This window comes from Archocentrus centrarchus, chromosome 11 (assembly GCF_007364275.1).
Source record: "Archocentrus centrarchus isolate MPI-CPG fArcCen1 chromosome 11, fArcCen1, whole genome shotgun sequence".
In the NCBI taxonomy this organism is placed as follows: domain Eukaryota; kingdom Metazoa; phylum Chordata; class Actinopteri; order Cichliformes; family Cichlidae; genus Archocentrus; species Archocentrus centrarchus.
This window is the reverse complement of record NC_044356.1, coordinates 3,179,701-3,200,630: the sequence shown is the minus strand read 5'-3', so window position 1 is coordinate 3,200,630 and position 20,930 is coordinate 3,179,701. Positions and strand designations below refer to the sequence as shown.

The window sequence follows — 20,930 nt, the reverse complement described above, 5'->3', positions numbered from 1 at the left end:
GCTTTTTTATAGAGCAACAAACTCTTTTTCCAGGCTAAATGAGCATCTTCTAATTTAGTGAGACGCCATTCCCTCTCCAGCTTTCGGGTTATCTGCTTTAAGCTGTGCGTTTGTGAATTATACCACGGAGTCAGGCACTTCTGATTTGAAGCTTTCCTTTTCAGAGGAGCCACAGTATCCAAAGTTATATGCAGTGAGGATGTAAAACTATTGACGAGATAATCGACCTCACTGGGAGCAGAGTTTAGGTAGCTGCTCTGCACTGTGTTGGCAACAGGTCTGATGGAGCGATCAATCCAAATGTGAAGGTTTTGGCTCAAATCATCATGAGTATGAATGGAGACGGTCAGGAGAGGTAGAGTGTCTACAGCCATCTGCAAAACACGGTGGAGGCTCTGTCATGGTTTAGGCTGCATTTCAGCCAGTGGTGTTGGGGATCTTTTCAAAATTGATGGAATTATGAACACAGAAATGTACCATGAGATTTGGCAGTGGTTTTATTTTCGTTATTCAGCATGACAACGATCCCAAACACACTGCCAGTGCAGTAAAAGCATACCTGGACAGAGAAAAACACAATGTAACACTATCAGCCAGGGACTGGCCTCCCCAGAGCCTGGACCTCCACATTATTGACGCAGTGTGGGATCATCTTGACAGAGAATGGAAAAAAACAAAAAAAAAAGGCCGCCAACATCCAAAGAAGAACTTTGAATGTCTTTCAAGAAGCCTGAAGAACTTTTGCTGAAGGCTGCTTAAAGAAATTACACAAAGCTGCCTCAGAGAGTTCAGGCTGAGCTGAAGAATAAAGGTGGTCACACCAAAGCTCATTAATACTACACAAACTGGTGTTGCCTTATCTACTGTATTTCCATGTATATTTGCACATTTCAATGAATCTCTGCACTGATCTCCCATTTTCCTGCAAAATGTAAAGAAATGAGGGGAATTTTTTTCAGTCACAGTATAGTATTTTAATCGAGTTTTCCTCGGTCACTGTTCTTAACATTGAAGGTCTGATCTGAATCTCAGCATCCTGCTGGTCCAGTCAGTGGGTCTGTATCCTCGTTACGAGCGTCCCCGGTCTCCAGAGCTCTCCGGACGTTCTGCCAGAAGACTCCTGGGTGTTGGCCAGCCTGAGGCCAGCTCAGGTAGGTGCGTTTCTTCAACAGCTTCCTCATGCGGTGGTATGGAGACAGCTGCCGGGCCGGGATCTCCTCCAGAAACAGCAGGATCAACACGTCTTTCTTCTCATCAAACAGCCGGAAGCTGCAGCCGGAGAGAACACACATTTCTATTGTAATGATGTTTGGAGTGGACTGACCCATCTGAGCTTACAAGATGGCTTCAATTAATATTTTTAAATATTGAATGGCAAACAATTCAATGTTATCATATTTACATTACATTCACATTCAAATTTTTACTCACTCTCTATAAAATACTGAGCTACATTTCACCGGGAAAATTCTACATTTGCTGCAACAACTGCAAGATAGTAATTTTACAACATTCAAATCATCTTTTTCAGAGAATATCTATCTGCCTGTTCCTAAGTGGACTGTTTGTTTAGAAAAGCACTGCAGACAGGAGCTCTTTGACATTAAAACACCAAACTAACAATTTTATCACCAATCTCATCTCGGAGAACACTGGAGGCTGCCCCTCTTCCCAGCCGGGCATATGCTCTTGCAGACAGCGCTGAGGCCGTATACAAAGGCACGGTAAGCATGGAGGAATACGAGCTAAGCTAAAGCTAACACCTTACCCAGCATGTTCATCACTAATGTCGGGTCTCTGTGAACAAAATGGACGAATTACGACTTTGCATTAAAAAACAATAAATGCCATGATCTTCATGGAGACATGGTTAAAAAGCAGTTATCCAGACAATGTATTGAGTTAACAGGATGCTTCACACCGTGCAGACAGGACTACAGAACTTGGTGTACTAACTCCAAAAGACACCTAATGTGGAGTCTCTCATGGTTAAGTGTAGACTTTATTATCTCCCTCGAGAACTCACATGTGTTATAGTCACTGCTGTATTCACACCATCCTATGCTGTTACTAAGCTTGCATGGAAACAACTATATGCAGCCATTAGCAAACAGCGGATAACACATCCTGAGGTGACTGGCCTCATCAGGAACAACAAGGAGTTGGTAGATCATCTGGCTGCGTGGTGCAATGACAACATTCCTTAACATTCAAAAGACCAAGGAGCTGATTGTGGACTTCAAGAGGAATGTGGTCACTCATCCATCCATCCACATCAATCACATCAATGGTGTAGCAGTGGAGTGTGTGCTCAGCTTCTCACAGGACCTCATCTGGATGACTAACTGCTCCAGCCTGGGCAAAAAGGGCCACCAGGGCCTGTTCTTCCCCACAACACTGAAGAAAAACCACCTCTCTTCAGACATCCCAGTGAACTTCTACTGCTGCACCACTGAAAGCATCCTGGCCAGCTGTGTTACAGTCTGGTATGGGAACTGCTCTGTCTCTGAAGGTGATAACTGCTGAGAGTATTGCCGGAGCTTCACTTCCTGTCTTTAGAGACATCTACATGAAGAGTTGTCTCAGCAAAGCAATAAACGTCACAAAAGATTCCTCCCACATTTTCTGTTTGTTTCATATGGCCTTTTTTTAATCACTGCTTAAGCATTTCTGGTTGGATGCGCTCTGCATTTCATTGCTTTGTACATTTTAATCTAATCTAATCAAGCATACTGTACCAGTAAAAATAAACAAAATTATTAACTAATTTTGCTCTGCAGTTCTTTAATTAAACTAAACAGAAAGCAATCTGCAACCTGACCAAAAGACAGAAAATGGAAGACAGCGCCCACACCTGGCCATCTGGATCTCTCTGGAGCACCACTCACTCTGCAGGTAATGGTGGCTGATCACACAGATGGTCTTCCTGCTGCTGTAGATTGCGTCTGTGATGTTCTCTATGATGGATATACCTGCAAATGCAGCACATGTGCATGTATGTAGCCATCAGATGTTTTTTGAAAACCACTTTTACTGGGTTCCTGTCTCTGGGTTTGTTTGTAACACTGTTGGACATTTACTTTGAATTTAAAGCAAACCTTAAACAAACCATCAGCAGTGATGGGACCCCCCCAGCAGCCTAGGTCTACCGCACCATAACTAAGGGAGGGTTCAGGGTCACCTGATCCAGCCCTAACTATAAGCTTGATCATAAAGGTAAGTTTTAAGCATAATCTTAAAAATAGAGAGGGCGTCTGTCTCCTGAATCCAAGCTGGGAGATCCAAGAGGGGCCTGAAAGCTGAAGGCTCTGCCTCACATTCTACTCTTAAGTATCCTAGGAACCACAAGTAAGCCAGCAGTCTGAGAGCGAAGTGCTCTGTTGGGGTGATATGGGACTATGAGGTCTTTGAGATAAGATGGGGCCTGATTATTCAAGACCTTGTATGTGAGGAGAAGGATTTTAAATTCTATTGTAGATTTAACAGGGAGCCAATGAAGAGAAGCCAATATGGGAGAAATCTGCTCTCGCTTTCTAGTCCCTGTCAGTACTCTAGCTGCAGCATTTTAGATCAGCTGAAGGCTTTTCAGGGAGCTTTTAGGACAGCCTAACCTAGTATCAAACTGGTTGCAAGTGGTATATAGTGCTGCACTGAAAACCTCTTTCTTTGGTTGCTAGCAGATTGCTGTGGTCACCTGTAGTTTACATGGAAAACAAAGACTTGTCTGCAAAGACTCACCAAGTGGCAGTGAAACTATTAAAAGTGTGTTGCAAATGAGGAATAGAGATTGTTTGCCTTTAAAGTAAAGCTTTTGAAATGTGTTGATTGCTGCAGGAAGCACCATTTTTATTTGAACACAACCATTTCCTGTTCCTGGTTTGGGCTGCATTTTTTCACATTTAACTACAGCTCAGAGAGTAAATGGTGAGTGTTTCAGACAAATTGGTGTCTTTCATGTGAAGCACAGGTGACCAAAGCTGTCTAATATTTATAGTGCACAAAGTCTACTTTTCTAATTTCACCTTATTTACATTTTGTTTAATTTGTTTAATTATATCATATTAAGATTCTCTCTGGATTATCTTCAGGCAGCTTCTTATTCATATTCAGTATTCACATGGATGTGCAGTGCTGAGACCACTGTTACTTATCTCCTTATTTAGATTAATTTTGCCTCCCCAATGATTAATGCTATGAAAATTTAAACACTTGTATCTCTGTTTTTACTGGATGTCTTCAGGTCACTGACACCTGTGCAGATTTCATTACTTTAGTGGAAATAAACGTAAAGATCTTCTCATGGTCTTAAATACCACACTTGCCTGGTAAGTTTTGGGTTCCTGTTTCCACCAAAATCCAAATGTTTTGGGGAGATATTGGGAAATGTTCATTTGTTTATCTCCCAAACCAGTAATACCACACAGCCTGCTTTTTTTTTTTTTTTTTTTTTTTTTTTACAGATGCAATATTTCCAGACTTAAAACCTTTTTCTCCCAAACAGCACTCAAGATCTTACTGACACCGTATTCAGGTCTATTACAAATCATTCATCTGCTTATCCAACTGCAGACTGTTTTAAAATGCTAAAACTGAACTGTTTAAAACTGAACACACTTGTTGTAAATGCATAGGCACATATCTGGGGTAGACAGTAGGACAGTCTCAAGCTAAAGTCTCCAATCTACAGCCTTTATAACCAAATCTGTTTTGGTGATTGGAGGTTTTTAACCAAAATCATAATTCATATTAAAGACACAACCCCCCCCCCCACCCCCTCCCCACCCCCCAAAAAAAGAAAATAAATAAAGTAAGATGAGACAACAACAATCAAAATAGGAACTTTACCTGGTTGGAAGTCCCTGTGGTGCAGACAGAGTCTCCAGCCCTGCTCTCCTTCCAGCACTGGAAGCATCTCTTGATAAACCCAGTCCTCGTCATGGACATTGTAGGAGATAAAGGCATCATAGCGATGAGGAGCTCCCTTCTTCCTATGTCGTCTGTCATAGAGGAAAGCCCAGAACAATAGGAAGGTGTAAGTTATTTGCCACCTCAGAAAGGAGTAGATGAAGGAGATAAGGAGAGTTAGAAGAACCAGACACATGCTGGAAATGAAGCAAATGAAGTTGGTGCCCATCCAACAGGCCTGGATGTCAAAGTCCAGCAACATTTTTCCTTGTTCAGTGACTGGAAAAGAACAAGCGTACTGATGGGCGTTTCTGACCTGAGTTTGCTTGTTGCTCTTCACCCAGTGGATGAAGCCAGCATTCAAGCAGTCACAAGTGAAAGGGTTATGGTCCAGGTCCAGGAAGGTTAGTGCAGGTAGAAACTGGAAAACCTCCTCATTGATTACAGTCACTTCATTGTACCCGAGATTCAGATATCTGAGTGCTGACAGGTTGGCCAACATCAGAAAATCCAAAGTTTTAAGACTACTCTGAGAAAGATCCAGAGCTTGCAGGTTTGGGATTGGCATAAAAAGCTCAGGTTTCACATTAAACAGATCAGCATTCTGGATGGTCAGACTTTTGAGATGGCGATTGAATTGAAACATGTCAGTCTCAAGAGCAGTAAGCTGGACATTCTCAGCTCTGAAGTCCTCTAAATGTATCATAGACTGAAGCATTTCACTCAGTTCCTTAAAGGGGAGGTAGCACTGATAGTGTTTGCAAAGTACTGTGAAAATTTTTAAAGATTTTAAAGTGCAGGAGGCTTCGTACTTGTTAGAATGGCGAGTTTTGAAAGTGCTGTCAGTATTGAAGCTGAGTGAATGATTTTCTGAGTGTCCTTTAAGGTCATTGCCATTCTCATTTGAAAAAGTCACACTGAGGGCTTCCATATTGTTCAGTCCATCAAACACCTTACATGCCAGTCTTCTAATATTATCTGAAGAAACATTCAAATATTTCAGGGATTGTAGATGTTGAAAATCTCCTCTTTCAAAAACAGATCGAAAGTTATTGCTTAAATCCAAGAACTCCAGTTTCTGCACACCAACTTTGAACGTGCCTCCAAAAGTCTGCAGCCGGTTCTGACTCAGGTCTAAAACCTTCAGGTCATTAAGATTTTCAAAGACACAGCCTTCGAGGTTGACAATGAGGTTTTCGTTCAGGTAAAGTTCTGTGAGGTTTGATGTGTTTGAGAAAACTTCACAGTCCAACTTGGAAATATGGTTATCATTCATATTCAGGATCTTGAGGGAGGAGAGGCTCTTAATGTCATCTGGCACATTGGTGAGCATGTTGCTATCCAAAGTCAGGTAAGTTAGCTGCTTCATAGAGTGTATCGTGCCTTTTGGGAGCTCCTTGATATGAGTAATAGACAGATCAAGCTCAGTGAGCTGTGAGCAACTTACAAGTTCTGCAATGGACTTGGTGAGATGGTTATAGTATAGATCGAGCCTTCTGAGTGTTGATACTTTGCAGATGACAGATAGAAGACCTTTTCTAATCCAGGCGTCCATATAATTCAATCTCAGATGGATCACTGAGTCGAGATTCTGCAAGATTTTTTTGGAACTTTTCAAAGGACATCAGAGGAAAACTAAGATACAGCTGAGTTATGTTCCTTAGGAATATCTTGTCAGGTATATCCCATTTCAGGCCCGAGATATGAGATAGGTCTATCGTTTGTAGATGAGGAAATATTGGTGTTGTGATGCTGAACTCTTTCAGCTTATTAGAAGACACATCCAACATTGTCAGACTAGAGGACACATTGGGTGGCAGATCTTTGGTCTGAAAGGATGAAAACAGATTGGAACTAATGGTCAGCTTCTGAATGTGAGGTAGCTGCAGGATGGACTGAATGCTGGTGACTTGTTGGAGCCTGTTGGAGTCCAGCAACACAGTTTCTAAGCTGGTCAGGTGCTGAAAGGTCATCCTATGAATGAACTGAATCTGGTTCCTACCGAGATTGAGCATGGTGAGGTTGGACAGTCCCTGAAAGAGGCCGCCTGTCAGGTTGGTGAGTCTGTTATCCCACATGGAGAGTTTTTTCAATGCCACCAGACGGACGAAAGCTCCATCGTCCACATGAGCAATTTTATTCAAGTCAAGGCTCACACGTATCAGCTTTGGCATGTTACCAAAGTCGTCTCAGTGAATTTTCTCAAGCTTATTGTTGAAGAGGTTTACTGAGACAGCATCTCTGGGGAGGTCATCGGGGACAGTCAGAAGTTCACGGTTTGTACAGTCCAAAGAAACATCAGCAGAGGGATTCTCACGATAATCGATGGTGCAGTTTTTCAGTGAGTAAGACAGTGAAGGGTTAAAATAAAGCAGAGGTAAGACAAGATGTCTCAGAATGATGTTTGAATACCAACATCCCATTGTGAGCATGTTTGTGGAGTTACTGCGAGGAGGAAACATCTGGAGAGGAGATATAAAGACAAATAAAATGAGTTAAACAGTTTTGATACTTCTCATTTCTGTCCGTGGATACGATATGACGGCCATGACACTGAGCAAATGTCTTCTTCGTTATGCCTGGCCATCCCTGCTAACCCCTAACCCTCCTAACCTAAGTTTACTGTAGAGTTCAGTACACAGTGTATGATTTTCAGTAGGAATTTAACATTAAATGATGGGCAAAGTTACTGGCAAAAACCTGGTCTTGTTAGGTGAGATCGCATCCATCCCACTTTGGATGGAGCAGCTCTCATTTCTAGAAATATGGCCAAATTTATTAACCCTAAAACCTGACTACCCAGGGTTGAGACCAGGAAGCAGAGTTGCATCTCTTACACGCCTCTCTGCAGCTTCTCTCCTCCTGCCATCCCCCCAAAACTCCATTCCCATAGAGTCGGTGCCTGCTCCCAGACCACCAAAAACCAAAGCTAAAATCAGCAAAAAGATATTTAGGCATAAAAATTCAAAAACAATAAATAATACAGCTTCATCAACTGCACCAAAGAATAAAACAATTAAATGTGGATTATTAAACATTAGGTCTCTCTCTTCCAAGTCCCTATTAGTAAATGATTTAATAATTGATCAACATATTGATTTATTCTGCCTTACACAAACCTGGTTACAGCAGGATGAATATGTTTTTTTTTTTTTTTTTTTTTTTTTTTTAGCCTGTCATGTCTGGCATCTTTCACAATCGGAATGATGATCCGAATGCACTGATGTACCAAACATATTTGCTTTGACAAGAACAGCTCTATATGTTTCCTATAGGCTCTTCTTGTTAATGTTTGCAATTTTATTTTTATTTATTTATATTTTTATTTAGTTATTCATGCCAAGTCTGACAGGCAACAAGGAAGGGGCAAGAACAAGAGGTGGGGGTGAGAAAAGGGGGGGGGGGGAGAAAAGGAAGAAAGGAGATAGAAAAAAATAAAAAAAATAAAAAAAAATAAAAGGGGTTGATATACTCACACACAAACACACACACACACACATCCATACACACACCCATATGCACCTACATATACACACACACACAAACACACACACACAAGTTTATTGTTTGTAGTAATGTGTGTGTATGCGCCTTTGTCATGCAATGTATTCGATAATGAGGGCGAGAAACTGCAACCATGCCCCCCGCGATCCAGAGGTAGATAGGGAAGGACCCAGGGGACCCAGGCCATCCACAGCACAGGAGCTCAGAAGACTTGGGGCCACACATCCCGATGGCAACCGCGTACACTCCCCAGAAGAGGAAGGAGGGAGGCTACAGACGGAACCCCCACAATCCAGGGGCTAGAGTCCAGAGAGCCAGAGACGACGGGCAGCCCACCCCCCCCGGCAGGCCGGCACCCCCAGCACGAGCCAGGCATGCGGCCCCCGAGGCCCCAAGCGCCCGAGAGCAGCCCGACACCCAGCAGAGCCCCCCCACGCGCCAAAGAGGCCCAAGCCACCCCCAGGTCACGGCCGCCAAGGGAGCAGGCCAAAAACCATGCCGAGACATCCGGCCACACATCCCGGGACCCACGGGCACCCACACCCCAGGGGCGGCAGTGACGACCAGTGGGGAGCAGCGTGGAGCGGTAGGGAGGGGTAACTCCCACCCTCCGTGTCCCACCGGTGCCAAGGCTTGGCAAGCCACCAACCCAGGCCTAGCTGTCCACACACACACACTCTCACAAGCACGCACGTACACACACACACACACGTACCAGTCATTCCCTCATGTACACACACGCACATACACACGCACGCACATTCGCATGCACCAGTCACACACTCATGCATACGCACATGTAACATACATGGACACCTAATGTGGGAGAGCGGGTACCAGCACCAAGCCAGCGGCAACCCAGGGAAGCAGCCAACCCAGCCCCGAACAATGAGCCAGTCCCCATCCCAGGCGGGGTGCATGGAACCGGGGTGTGAGAAGGCCCGCCCGCCCCCTCCTCCCACTCAGCGTGTTGGGGGGGTGATGTGAATGTATGTACTGAGAAGAATGTGTATGGCTGTGTGAAAACTACAGTGCTTTTAAAATTGGAGGGACAGATGTAATATGAGCACTGAATAACAGCGCCCATCCACACCGTCCCCCCAAGGCCCTCAATGTCTAAAATGTAAATAAAATTGAGGTGCAGGCAGCAGTGAACAGACAAGTGGGGCCACCTCAGCAGTGCCACCCACTAACCACTGTGTGACACACCTGCCCCCCAAGGCCCTATATGTACTATGATGTGTTGTGAGCTGTATAATGCAATTAAAAAAGGAGGAGTGGGACATCACGCAGCACAGCGAGCAGAGCCGAGGTGATGGCCCTACTCACTGCAGCACGAGCCCCCCACCCCCGAGAACCTATGTGTGCATAATGTGATGTTAAACTGAGTGGGAGGAGGGGAGGGGCCAGGATAAATATGACCGGGAGGCAGAGGACTACCCCCCGGAGGAAGAGAGCCAGCTAGCTACTGGCTCACTAGGCACCCCAGTTCCCTACACCCCCCCGCAGCCCAGGGAAGGCAGGTCCAGGGCCTGAAGTGACCGCACCCCCAGGACGCCACCGTACTCCAGGCCGGCACCCACTGCCCCCACTGCAAACAGGACACAACACACACCCCACATGCATACAAAGGACAACAAATATCGCACACACACACACGCACGTACGCACACATACACACGCACGTACACACACGCACACACACACAGACACACACCCCCACATACATACTCACACATACACACACACGCACACAGTGGTCCTGAGTCAGAACCAACCGGCCCCGTGTGGGGCAACTGCTGCTCCCTCACCTGAGCGCCCCACCACCCCATGGGGGAGGGCACCCAGAATCCCGGAATGCCAGCCAGACACCCCGACACAGCCAACCCACCCCCCCCCGCGGCGCGCCCAAGGGGGCACAGACCCCTCCAGCGCAGGGAGGGGCCCAGCCAGGAAACGGGCAACCCCGGGCACCAGGGCCCCGACCCCCGCACCCCGGCCCCCACAGAGGAAGCCGGCCACCCGAATATGTTAGTTTAAATGAATCAACACCCCCGAGTCACAGTAACTGTCAGAATGCTTGAAGCACAGGTTGAGGAGGAGGAGTAGCAGCAATCTTCAATTCCAGCTTATTAATTAATCACAGACCCAGACAACGTTTTAATTCTTTTGAAAGCCTGACTCTTAGTCTTGTCCACCCTAATTGGTAAACTCAAAAACCTGTTTTATTTGTTATTATCTATCTATCTATCGTTTCTTTACAAATAAAATTTTAGACATTAGAGAAAAAATTATTCATAACCATCTCAAAGATTTATCTTCATGTTCGGCTGCTTTCAGCACTGCTGGTATTTGACTCTCCACCCTAGAAGTAATAGGAACAATAAGCCTAGTAGTTCAAAATCTTTTTGGAATGTGAATTCAAAGATCCATAAAAAGACAGAATAAATCCCCTAAAACATTATGTAGAGACAATATGACAGAAATGACACCAAGCACCACAAAGACATATTCAATAAAAAGAGAGGCAAAACTATGGAGGCAAGACAGACTAATGTGTGGCCATCCCACACAACCAATGATGAAGAGCATTACACAGCTACACACTCGTAGAACCAATGTTACATCCAGTAACAATTTATTCAGCAACATTCACCAGAACACTTTTTAACCTCCTGTTTCAAACTGTAAAATCTTATGAGCTTTATTAACAATTAAAGGAAAACTTTAGACAATAAAAGCAGCCAAAACACAAAACAATTAAATCAGTAATGATTCATTTGAGGGTTATTTATATTTGTTTTCTTTTTGTTCATAAATAACACAAAAATTTATCAAAATGATGAGGTTTATGATACTCACCGTTCATCATCACAGCTTCATATCTCAGCAGTGAAGTCGGAGGCATCGTTTCACTTCCCTAATATTCTTTGATGGCTCACAGCAGTTCAGTTCCTTTTAAAGAGAAGAGCTGTGTTTATCATGTTTCAGTGAAGCTCAGTGAGCTGCTTTAAATACCAACAGGAAGAAGGTACATCTGCTTTGAACCAACAGCTACAGCACATTTACTGAAAGTCAAACAAGACTCACACAGTTAGCATAACTCAAGACACAGACATGATGAACATAATGCAGCTGCAAATCAACAGAGTACACACTTGATGCATTTGATACTTTTAATTCCATTTTATAATTTATCTACATTTGTTTGACATCTTTAGTGATTCTACAAATGAAGATTTTGTTGTATAAAATGTATGATAAACCATGAAATATAACGATTAACTGATGCTAACTGATGCACCAATTGCTGCACCTGTAATAAAATACCAAAGCACACAAACAAAAACAGAACAGAGCAAAAAACCAACAACAACAAACAGCACCTGAAAGAAAAGTATAAAACAGAAAACCAGCATATACTCTTGCTCTGTTGCCTCTGTGTGTGTGTGTGTGCATGCCTGTGTGCGTGTGTATATTTGTCATGAAATGTACTTTGTAAGGAGGGTGAGAAGCCACAACAACAACCCTCAGAGCCAAAGATAGCCAGAGATAGACCCAGGAAACCCAGGCCGCCCACAGCCCCCCCACGGGCACTGAAGACCTGAGACTACGCATCTTGATGACAACCATGTGCCCAACCCAAGAGGAGGAGGCGGGCAGCCCCAGACAAAGGGCAAGAGGCCCACAGAACCAGCGATGACGGGTAGCCGCCCCCACCAGAGGCCGGCCACCCCGTACGAGCCAGGGGAGGGCCCCAGGACCCCAGGGGCCCGAGAGCTGCCTGACACCAAGCAGAGCCCCCCCTACATGCAGAAGCAGCCCGCCCCCACCCGAACCACAACCCCCAAGTCAGCAGGCCACCAGCCATGCCAAAACACCCAGTCCTGCGCCTGGTGCAGTGGAGCTATCAGCTGGCTGCACTGGTACTAGTGCAAAAAAGTATTAAGTCCACACTGAGAAAAAATAAATTGTGCATTTTGAGAATAAATTCAAAATTTTGAGAAAAAAGTCTAAATGTGCAGATTAAAGTCGCTTCAAGTCAAACAACTGCCACGACACATCTGTTATACCCTCCAGGATATCTTGTGTTATGAGTTAGTGAAACTATACTTTAGAATCAGTTTTAGTAACAAGGAAATGATTTCTCTTTTAGTACATAAACACGATGTAGTGATAAATATGAGGACGTTAAAGAGAGTGCAGAAAGCTGCATCTGCTCAGAAGGAAAAACCACACAAACTGGCAACGGTTAGATTCAAGGATGGCTGCATCTTCGTACAGTACAGAGGGGACATGTAGAACAATAACACAGCTGATCAAGTTGTTTATACCCAAGGCATTTTGTAGAGATTATAGCAGCTGTGGCTGTTACTTGACTTGAAATGACGACTTTGACGATTTTGACTCAAAATGCTCAAAATGATTTATTTTCTCAATGTGGCCCTCACACTCTTTCATATACTAGCAAGCTAAATATTTCAGTAGCACAAAAATAATTTATTAATGCACAGAAGTGCAAAGTTTGATATGTTTTATTGGTCGAAAACATTTAATAATGGTCAAAAATGCATTTATGTAGGCTGACTGGCAACAGAACTGGTTCTTTAATAATAACGCATTAGTCTTATATAGCGCTTTTCTAGACACTCAAAGACGCTTTACTATTTCATGCACTATTCATTCACACCTCAATCATACCTGGTGGTGGTAAGCTACTAATGTAGCCACAGCTGCCCTGGGGCAGTCTGACCGAGGCGTGGCTGCCAATTTGTGCCTACGGCCCCTCCGACCACCACCAAACACATTCACACTTAGGCAATGTGGGTTAAGTGCCTTGCCCAGGGACACAATGACAGCATGCGCTCAGACGGGGACTCAAACCAGCAACCCTCCAGTTGCAAGGTGAGCACCTGCCCACTGTGCCACTGTCACCCACCCTGTAATTAAACAACGTTCTGACATGAAGGAATCCTCACAGATAATGTAATGAACAAATTATCCACTTTTTAATATTAACCTTAAGTTAAAAAAACAGCTATTAAAATATGCCTATTCAGTTTGAAACTCTAATCTAATAAATCACAATAAAAATCAATAAAAATAATAATAACCAAAATAAATAAATAAAAGTGATACCTCCACATTTAATAGACAAGCTGTGTGCCTCTTAACATCCCTGCATTTAGCCAAACAGGTACACAAAAGGTTAAAAAACATTGGCCTAAGCAGAAGAGCCAAAATGATTTTTCTGCCTCTCATTTGAAATTCATTGCAAATTGACTTCTTGTCCAGTAAGTAAACTTTATCCTCTGTATGAAAGTAAACTGATAAACAGCCATATTCATGGTAACATTATGTTGCGCTTTCAAAATAAAAGCACACGAGTTAAAAATATTTCTCCTCCATGGTGTAATTTTTGGGTGGGACAAATGTGCCTGTCTCCAATATTGGGGGTGGCATGTACCCCCCGTCCCCCCCAGTTCTTACGCCTATGCTCAGATGAACGACATCATAGTCACAGGTCTAAAGATAAAACCACATACATGCATGATGATGATGACCGGAGAAGAACCAAATGAACAAGATGCTGAATCTGTGGAACATCCTTTTTAGAGGCTAAGGAGAAAACAGACAGATAAACCGGCCATAATACTGCAGTTAACAAACAGAAAATATAAATCTGATCTGCTGAAACAAGGTAAGCTGCTGAAAGGAACAGATGTTCATGTGAATGAACATTTGACCAAGAAAAATGCAGACATTGCCAGAGAAGCTCATCTCTTGAAAAAGCAGAAAAAATACAGTCGACATAGACAGCATCAAGTTAAATGGGACACCAGAAGAGGCCAAGGTACTGGTCATGAGGAACATGGAGGAACTGGAAAATTATTGTCAAGGCAACTTCAACAAGGTAACAGAAGTCTCATATACCAAGAAAACAACTACCAGTTATAATATTTAAGTAAGTAAAATTTATTTATACAGCACTTATCACAGATAAAAAAATCACAAAGTACTTCCCAACAAAAGACAAAAAAATAAAAGTATAACAAGATAAAACAATAGAATACAGCATAACAAGTTAATTAAAAGCTTGTCTGTATAAAAATGTCTTCAGCTGCTTTTTAAAAGAGTCAATGGAGTCTGTACGGTGTAAAGACAGTGGAAGAGAATTCCATAACCTTGGCCCGATCCCCACAAATTTTTGAAACGAGTGCGAGGGACCAACAGTAACCTTTGACCTGATGATCTAAGAGCTCGGAATGAAAAATATGGTTTCAACAGTTCAGAGATACAGTGGTGTGAAAACATGTTTGCCCCCTCCCTCATTTCCTGTTTTTTTGCATGTTTGTCACACTTAAGTGTTTCGGAACATCAAACTAATTTAAACAATAGTCAAGTACAACACAAGTAAACACAAAATGCAAGTTGTAAATGAAGGTGTTTATTAGTAAAGGTGAAAAAAATTCCAAACCATCATGGCCCTGTGTGAAAAAGTGATTGCCCCCCTTGTTAAAACATACTATAACTGTGGTTTTTCACACCTGAGTTCAATTTCCCTAGCTACACCTAGGCCTGATTATTGCCACACCTGTTCCCAATCAAGACATCACTTAAATAGGAGCTGCCTGACACAGTAAGGTCCACCAGAAGATCCTTGAAAGCTACACATCATGCCGAGATCCAAAGAAATTCAGGAGCAATTGAGAAAGAAAGTAATTGAGATCTATCAGTCTGGAAAGGGTTATAAAGCCATTTCCAAAGCTTTGGGAATCCAGCGAACCACAGTGAGAGCCATTATCCACAAATGGCGAAGACATGGAACAGTGGTGAACCTTCCCAGGAGTGGCGAGCCGCCCAAAATTACCCCAAGGGCGCAGCAACGACTCATCCAAGAGGTCACAAAAGACCCCACAACAACGTCCAAAGAACTGCAGGCCTCACTTGCCTCAGTTAAGGTCAGCGTTCATGCCTCCACCATCAGAAAAAGAGTTCCAGAGTTCCAAGAAGAAAACCACTGCTGAGCAAAAAGAACATTAAAGCTCGTCTCAATTTTTCCAAAACGCATCTTGATGATCCCCAAGACTTTTGGGACAACATTCTGTGGACCGATGAGACAAAAGTGGAACTCTTTGCAAGGTGTGTGTCCCATTACATCTGGCCTAGAGGGAATACATAAAGTAAAAAGAGAATTGGACCCAAAATAGATCCCTGAGGTACCCCACAAGGCGAAACTGTTGTTTCAGACATCACCTGATTAATATGAACAGTAAAAGATCTCTCAGATAAATATGACATAAACCACTCTAAAACAACACCAGAAATCCCAAACAGATCCCTAAGCCTGTTTATCATCATACTGTGATCAACAGTATCAAAAGCAGAGGTGAGCTCTAATAAAACCAGAACTGTGAGCTCTCCAGAGTCTGCTGCCATCAAAATGTCAGTAGATACATTAAGTAACGCAGTTTCAGTGGAGTGCAATTTGCAAAAACCAGACTGGAACGTGTCCCTAACATTTACAGATAATATACTTTGATCTCTAACCGAGCTGGAAACCTTTGAATATACAGACTATAACGCACAACATATGGAATGTGACAGAGATCCAGAAAATAACTTTTATATCATTATCAAAATAACTACAATTATAACACAGACAAAGAGTTCAATGGAAGTTTTTCATCAAAGCAAAGCATATTCATTATCCAGTTTAACAGCAGAAGCTTTTATGCCAACTTCCATAACATTAACTCTAGAACACTGACGTTAAAATTAGTAACACCATCACTTACGCTGGGTATATTTTACCCGGTATAAAATTCCAGATAAAATATAGTTTTCATCAATTTATTTTAAAAGTACAACACTGTATGACAAGTTTTGGAACCCTTCTTTAATTTTACAACATACAACATCACATAAAATAAAAAAAAGGTACCATGGATGACCCTATAAAAAAACAGAAAAAATATTGGAAAATCAGGTAATCCTTAACAGATAATGTCCCAATAAAAAAAATAATGCTGCTGGGAACTTGGTCTTTGGTCCACCCATTCCTGGGACGTGTGAGCCCTGTCTGGTAAAGGCACAGTCTTCCTGCATCACTGATAACTTTGGGAGAGAGAGACAAAAAATGGCATTTTTTGAGAAGGGGAAAAATTACCAAATTCGTTTGATTATATAAATTTTCTTGGAAATTACCATTAAGTGATATTTATTCATGCCATTATACTAATTAAGGATTTATGCTAGTCTCTGTCTGCAGAGCTAAGCTACTGTTAGCCCAGTCATTAGCTTGAGCCTTCTTCTTACTGCAGTGACTTCTTGCCAGTGCAGGTGAACAGTTTGATGGCATGACTTATTTTACTTTAGTTTTAAAGTAGTCTCTGCTGCAGACTGCCATCCCAGCACTATGTCTGTCTGATGGGTGTATCTAAAACCATGGCCCAGTGCTGCACGCTCCTAGATGGAGGTCTGAGGCCTAAATCATCACCAGTTTCAAAAACCTGCAAACATGAAGTGAATGATCCTCCCGTTCGCTTTGAAAACAGCAAGATGCAAACATGACCTCTAACGATGGGACCTTCCCAGTGAGCGGGCAGCATCGTGTTGCCCATGATGTACAGCCTGTGAGCAAAGGGAGGTTTCAAACATCTCATCAGGAAATGAGGCAGCACACAACAAGGGAAGAGTCAGTGGATGATAAAGGACGTCACTGCTGAGTATAATTCCAATCAAACACCATCCAGTTTGTTGTGTTAAATAAAGTTAGGTTCATGTGGTGGGGCACGTCACATGGAACCTGCCAGTCTGGAAAAGCTGAATGAATGAATATCAACAGCAGAGAGTCTGAAGATTGGATGGGAAATGATGTACGCTACAACACCCTCTCTCTTTCAGTCTGTCTTCACATGATTTCTTCTTCTTCATCTCCATCTGAGCAAGGCCACCCCTGGCAGGCGATAATTACGGCTTCCCGTCAGCCTTTCTTCTTTTCGTGTCTGCGTTATTAAAGTGAAACCTGATAATTAGCCTTCAGTCCTCCCACAGCTTTCATCTCTCCTCACGTCTCGTCGAACCTTATTTCTGTCAGAGAGGCTTCTTCTGTTGCTGGATTCCAAGTTTGGACGTGAAAATGAGGCTACCTGTCACGTCCACCCACAGAGGGCTTCTGGGTAACGCAGTTCAAAGAGACGAGGAGGTGACAGGACTCAGAGCTGCCTGAGGAAAAACCTCCATGTTAACGTAATTGCTTTATGAGTTTGCATCAGAAGAAGTCAGTATTCTAATATTACTGTGATATAAAATCAATCTTTTTTTATTATAAATAATAAAATAATAAAAAAAAAATCAGTCTTTATTGAGAAGTTACATAAACTGCTGTGATTAATCTTCTCTGGAGCTAGGTGTTTTCATCAGCTGTAGATGGAAGTGAAGGTTACAGATGATCTTACAGTGGAGAGCAGAACACACTGTAGGTATTAAAGGAAATGGGCTGCACTGGTTTGAATGGCATTTTGAAGAAGACTATGAGTCTTCCTCACACACTAAAGTCTTGGACTTCCACGGGGCTTCTTTTTATTGGGACCAACACTGTTTAAATGATACACATGCGACAATTTGACTTTGAGGTGCCTTCCAGATCCCTCTCTGCATCAAATACATACAGAGGATGCCAGCTAAATAAATATGATCACCCGGCACGCTGCTCGAATAAAGCTCAGTCCAAACAAAGGCTACAAACTCAATGCATCCATCCTCCCAGCTGTCATACAGAGAGAGAGGGGGTTCACCAATTAACCCAAGCAGCATCTGTTTATGAAGCTATGCTGCCCTTCTACAAGCACACTTCTCAGTAAATTCATGAAAAATATTTGAACCAAACTTTCCATTTCCTCCAAAGAGAATTTTCAGCAGTTCTTTACTTGCTGGTCAGTTTTTTTCCTGAACTTCCTGCTGCTGGATCAGGGCTGCAGACTTCCACAAATGAGCAGAGCGAGGCGAATACTGAGACTGAGAGACCTTCAGCTCATCCGAAATGCTGCAGCGAGCAGAAAGAGAGAGCATATTTCCCCTATGACCTTCTCTACATTGGCTCCCTGTTAGATCCAGAATTTAATCAAATTTTAATTTTTAATTTCTCCTCACATACAGTCTCAGGCACCATCATATCCATGTTAGTGCTATATAATGCAAGACAGGAATAGATGTCACATTATTGCGATCTTCACCTGATTCTGAGATTTGTCTTTGAACCACAGGTTTTTATTTTTATTTTGACAAAACAAAGTTTTATTTTGATCATTCAGACCTTAAACAGAAAAAAAACGTAATTCAAAGGATGCTGCTGAAAATCACCTTGAATTGACATCATCATCATCTTCATCTGTGTTGTTGCATAAAAAAAACTGAAGCATTCTGATTCTCAGTGCTGAGCTGATGCAGATCAGCTGATGGGAAGTCTGAGGAGGCTGCTTATTACAGATGCATCTATTAATGAGGTTAATATGCTAATAAGGAGCAGGCCAACCACTCAGAAGGAGGTCACTCGCATGTTAGGAGGACTGCTGGCTCCCATGAGCCCATCTGCTTGGTATTAACCCAAACATTAACCTCAGAGGCTGAAAACTGAATCAAATGCCAAAGTCTCAAAACATGCAGTTCATCTGCCGTCCAGCAGAGGCGCCACAGCGAGTCAGTCCCCATAGACTCCCATGTTAAAACTTTACAGCAGAAATAAACATGTTTACAGCCTGATACACAAACTGCTTTGGTCTCTGTAGATAATTTCCCCCTTGATAACAGCTGTGCTGGGGAGGATGTAAACTCACCTGTTTAAATAACGTTTGTAATATTAGGGGTGTGGCCTCTTTGACTGACAGGTGGATCATGACACAGGTGGCTGTAGCTGCTAGCTGTCTGCTAGGCTTCACCACAGCTAACCGGAGTCCCTGAACTGGACCTCTGCACCTTGTTTGTGCTGTTGGAGCCTTTTGGAGCATTTTTAATGCAATTATCTGGCCAATAATATGGCTGCTGTGGCTTCATTGGACTAACAGACTGTCCAAGAAGGCGGAGCTCCAGTTTGCTGAGTGAGATTCAAGAATTTGATTGGATGTTCCTGATTAGCAGGTATCTGTGTATGAGTGATGCTTCCGGTCCAGTCTGTGGATGCAGGCTGATAACCAAGCTAGCTAGCATTAGCTGATAGCTTAGCACTCCACCCTGATTTAGTGTCATCCAGGATGCTAAAACCTTATATTTAGGCTTTGAAAAGTGGAGTGTAAACCCAGTGTTCACAGCCTGTGTGTGTGTGCACATATTAAATGAAAGAACAGTTACATTGTAACACTCAAACAACAGAAACTCAGCATCAGTGTCATCAGCAGGAAGGCTTCGGTCCATCTCGTAAATCAGATATTTTCCTAAACATTTGTGTTGATCGCTGTTTGAGGGTTACGGTTGCCTCTGTTTGCTTTTTGAGAACGTTTCATTAGAAAATTGGCCTCACGGATTAAAAAGAAGAAATTCGCAGTTGAAAGCAAAGCGTGAGGTCAGATGTGTCCACCTGAAGGTGATGGTGCGTCACACTGCTCCATTATGAGGTCACGTCCTGAGCAGCTGGCAGACAGCAGATGGCTTCATGTTTATCGTTTGAATTTCTTTTTAAAAATCACATCTTCACTGATTGGTCGGACTGCAGCTCGCAGCTTCCTCGTCATAGTTCAGTCTCTCCTCAGTTTTGCTGACCTCTGCTCTGTCTGAGCCGGAGATTTGGTTCATTTGGCTTTCCGTCACCTTCAGCGTCTGTCGCACACTCGCGGCTTCACAAACGACACAATGATGTGAGGCTGGTAGTGACAGTGACACGGCCGGGGTCAGAGGTTGAAATCCCACCGCGTTCACTGATGCTGCACTGAAGCTAGGCGCTATTTCCAGATGGAGGAGATGATGAGGGTTTAAAGTCTCCTGAGAGTAACAGAGGAGCTGAGCGGCGTCATTTACAGCATTTCAACAAAAACCGAGACGAGCTGCAGCTCGTTAATATTTTCATTCTCTTCTCTGAGTGTTTCTCTCTTTAGAGATATTTGCTTAATTTTTGGTCATTTTGTTTCATGTCTTCTTCATTTAATGTTCGTTAGCTGAATGTTTTGGGCACGCTGTGAGCTTTGGTAAATTGTGGCATTTCATTTTGCCAATATTTGTCTCTTTAATGCCTTCTTTTCCATTTCTGTATTAATACAATAAACAGTTTTCAGGCTGTTTTCATACTGGTGTAAGTTTTAGGGGAAGTTTGGAGCCAAATACTGACATTAATAACAAGAGTGACTTTAATAAAATCTGATTATTACTGTTGTAACGAGTTTTTTTATCTGGAATAACTGACAAAAGAAAAAAAAACTCAGCTGTTGCTGGGTAACAGCGTCCTCTGTGATGGTGGGTGTGAGGGCCCAAAGCAGGACGCACGGTTACTCCCAGAAGGTCATCGAGGCCGACCATCAGGTTTGGCCAGA

At 42.9% G+C, this 20,930-nt stretch overlaps 1 pseudogene; it reads right to left on the bottom strand.

Moving 5' to 3' along the window:
- Positions 1 to 832: 832 nt before the first annotated feature.
- LOC115788099 (toll-like receptor 13) lies at positions 833 to 7,148 on the bottom strand (annotated as a pseudogene).
- Between the last annotated feature and the right edge of the window lie 13,782 nt (positions 7,149 to 20,930).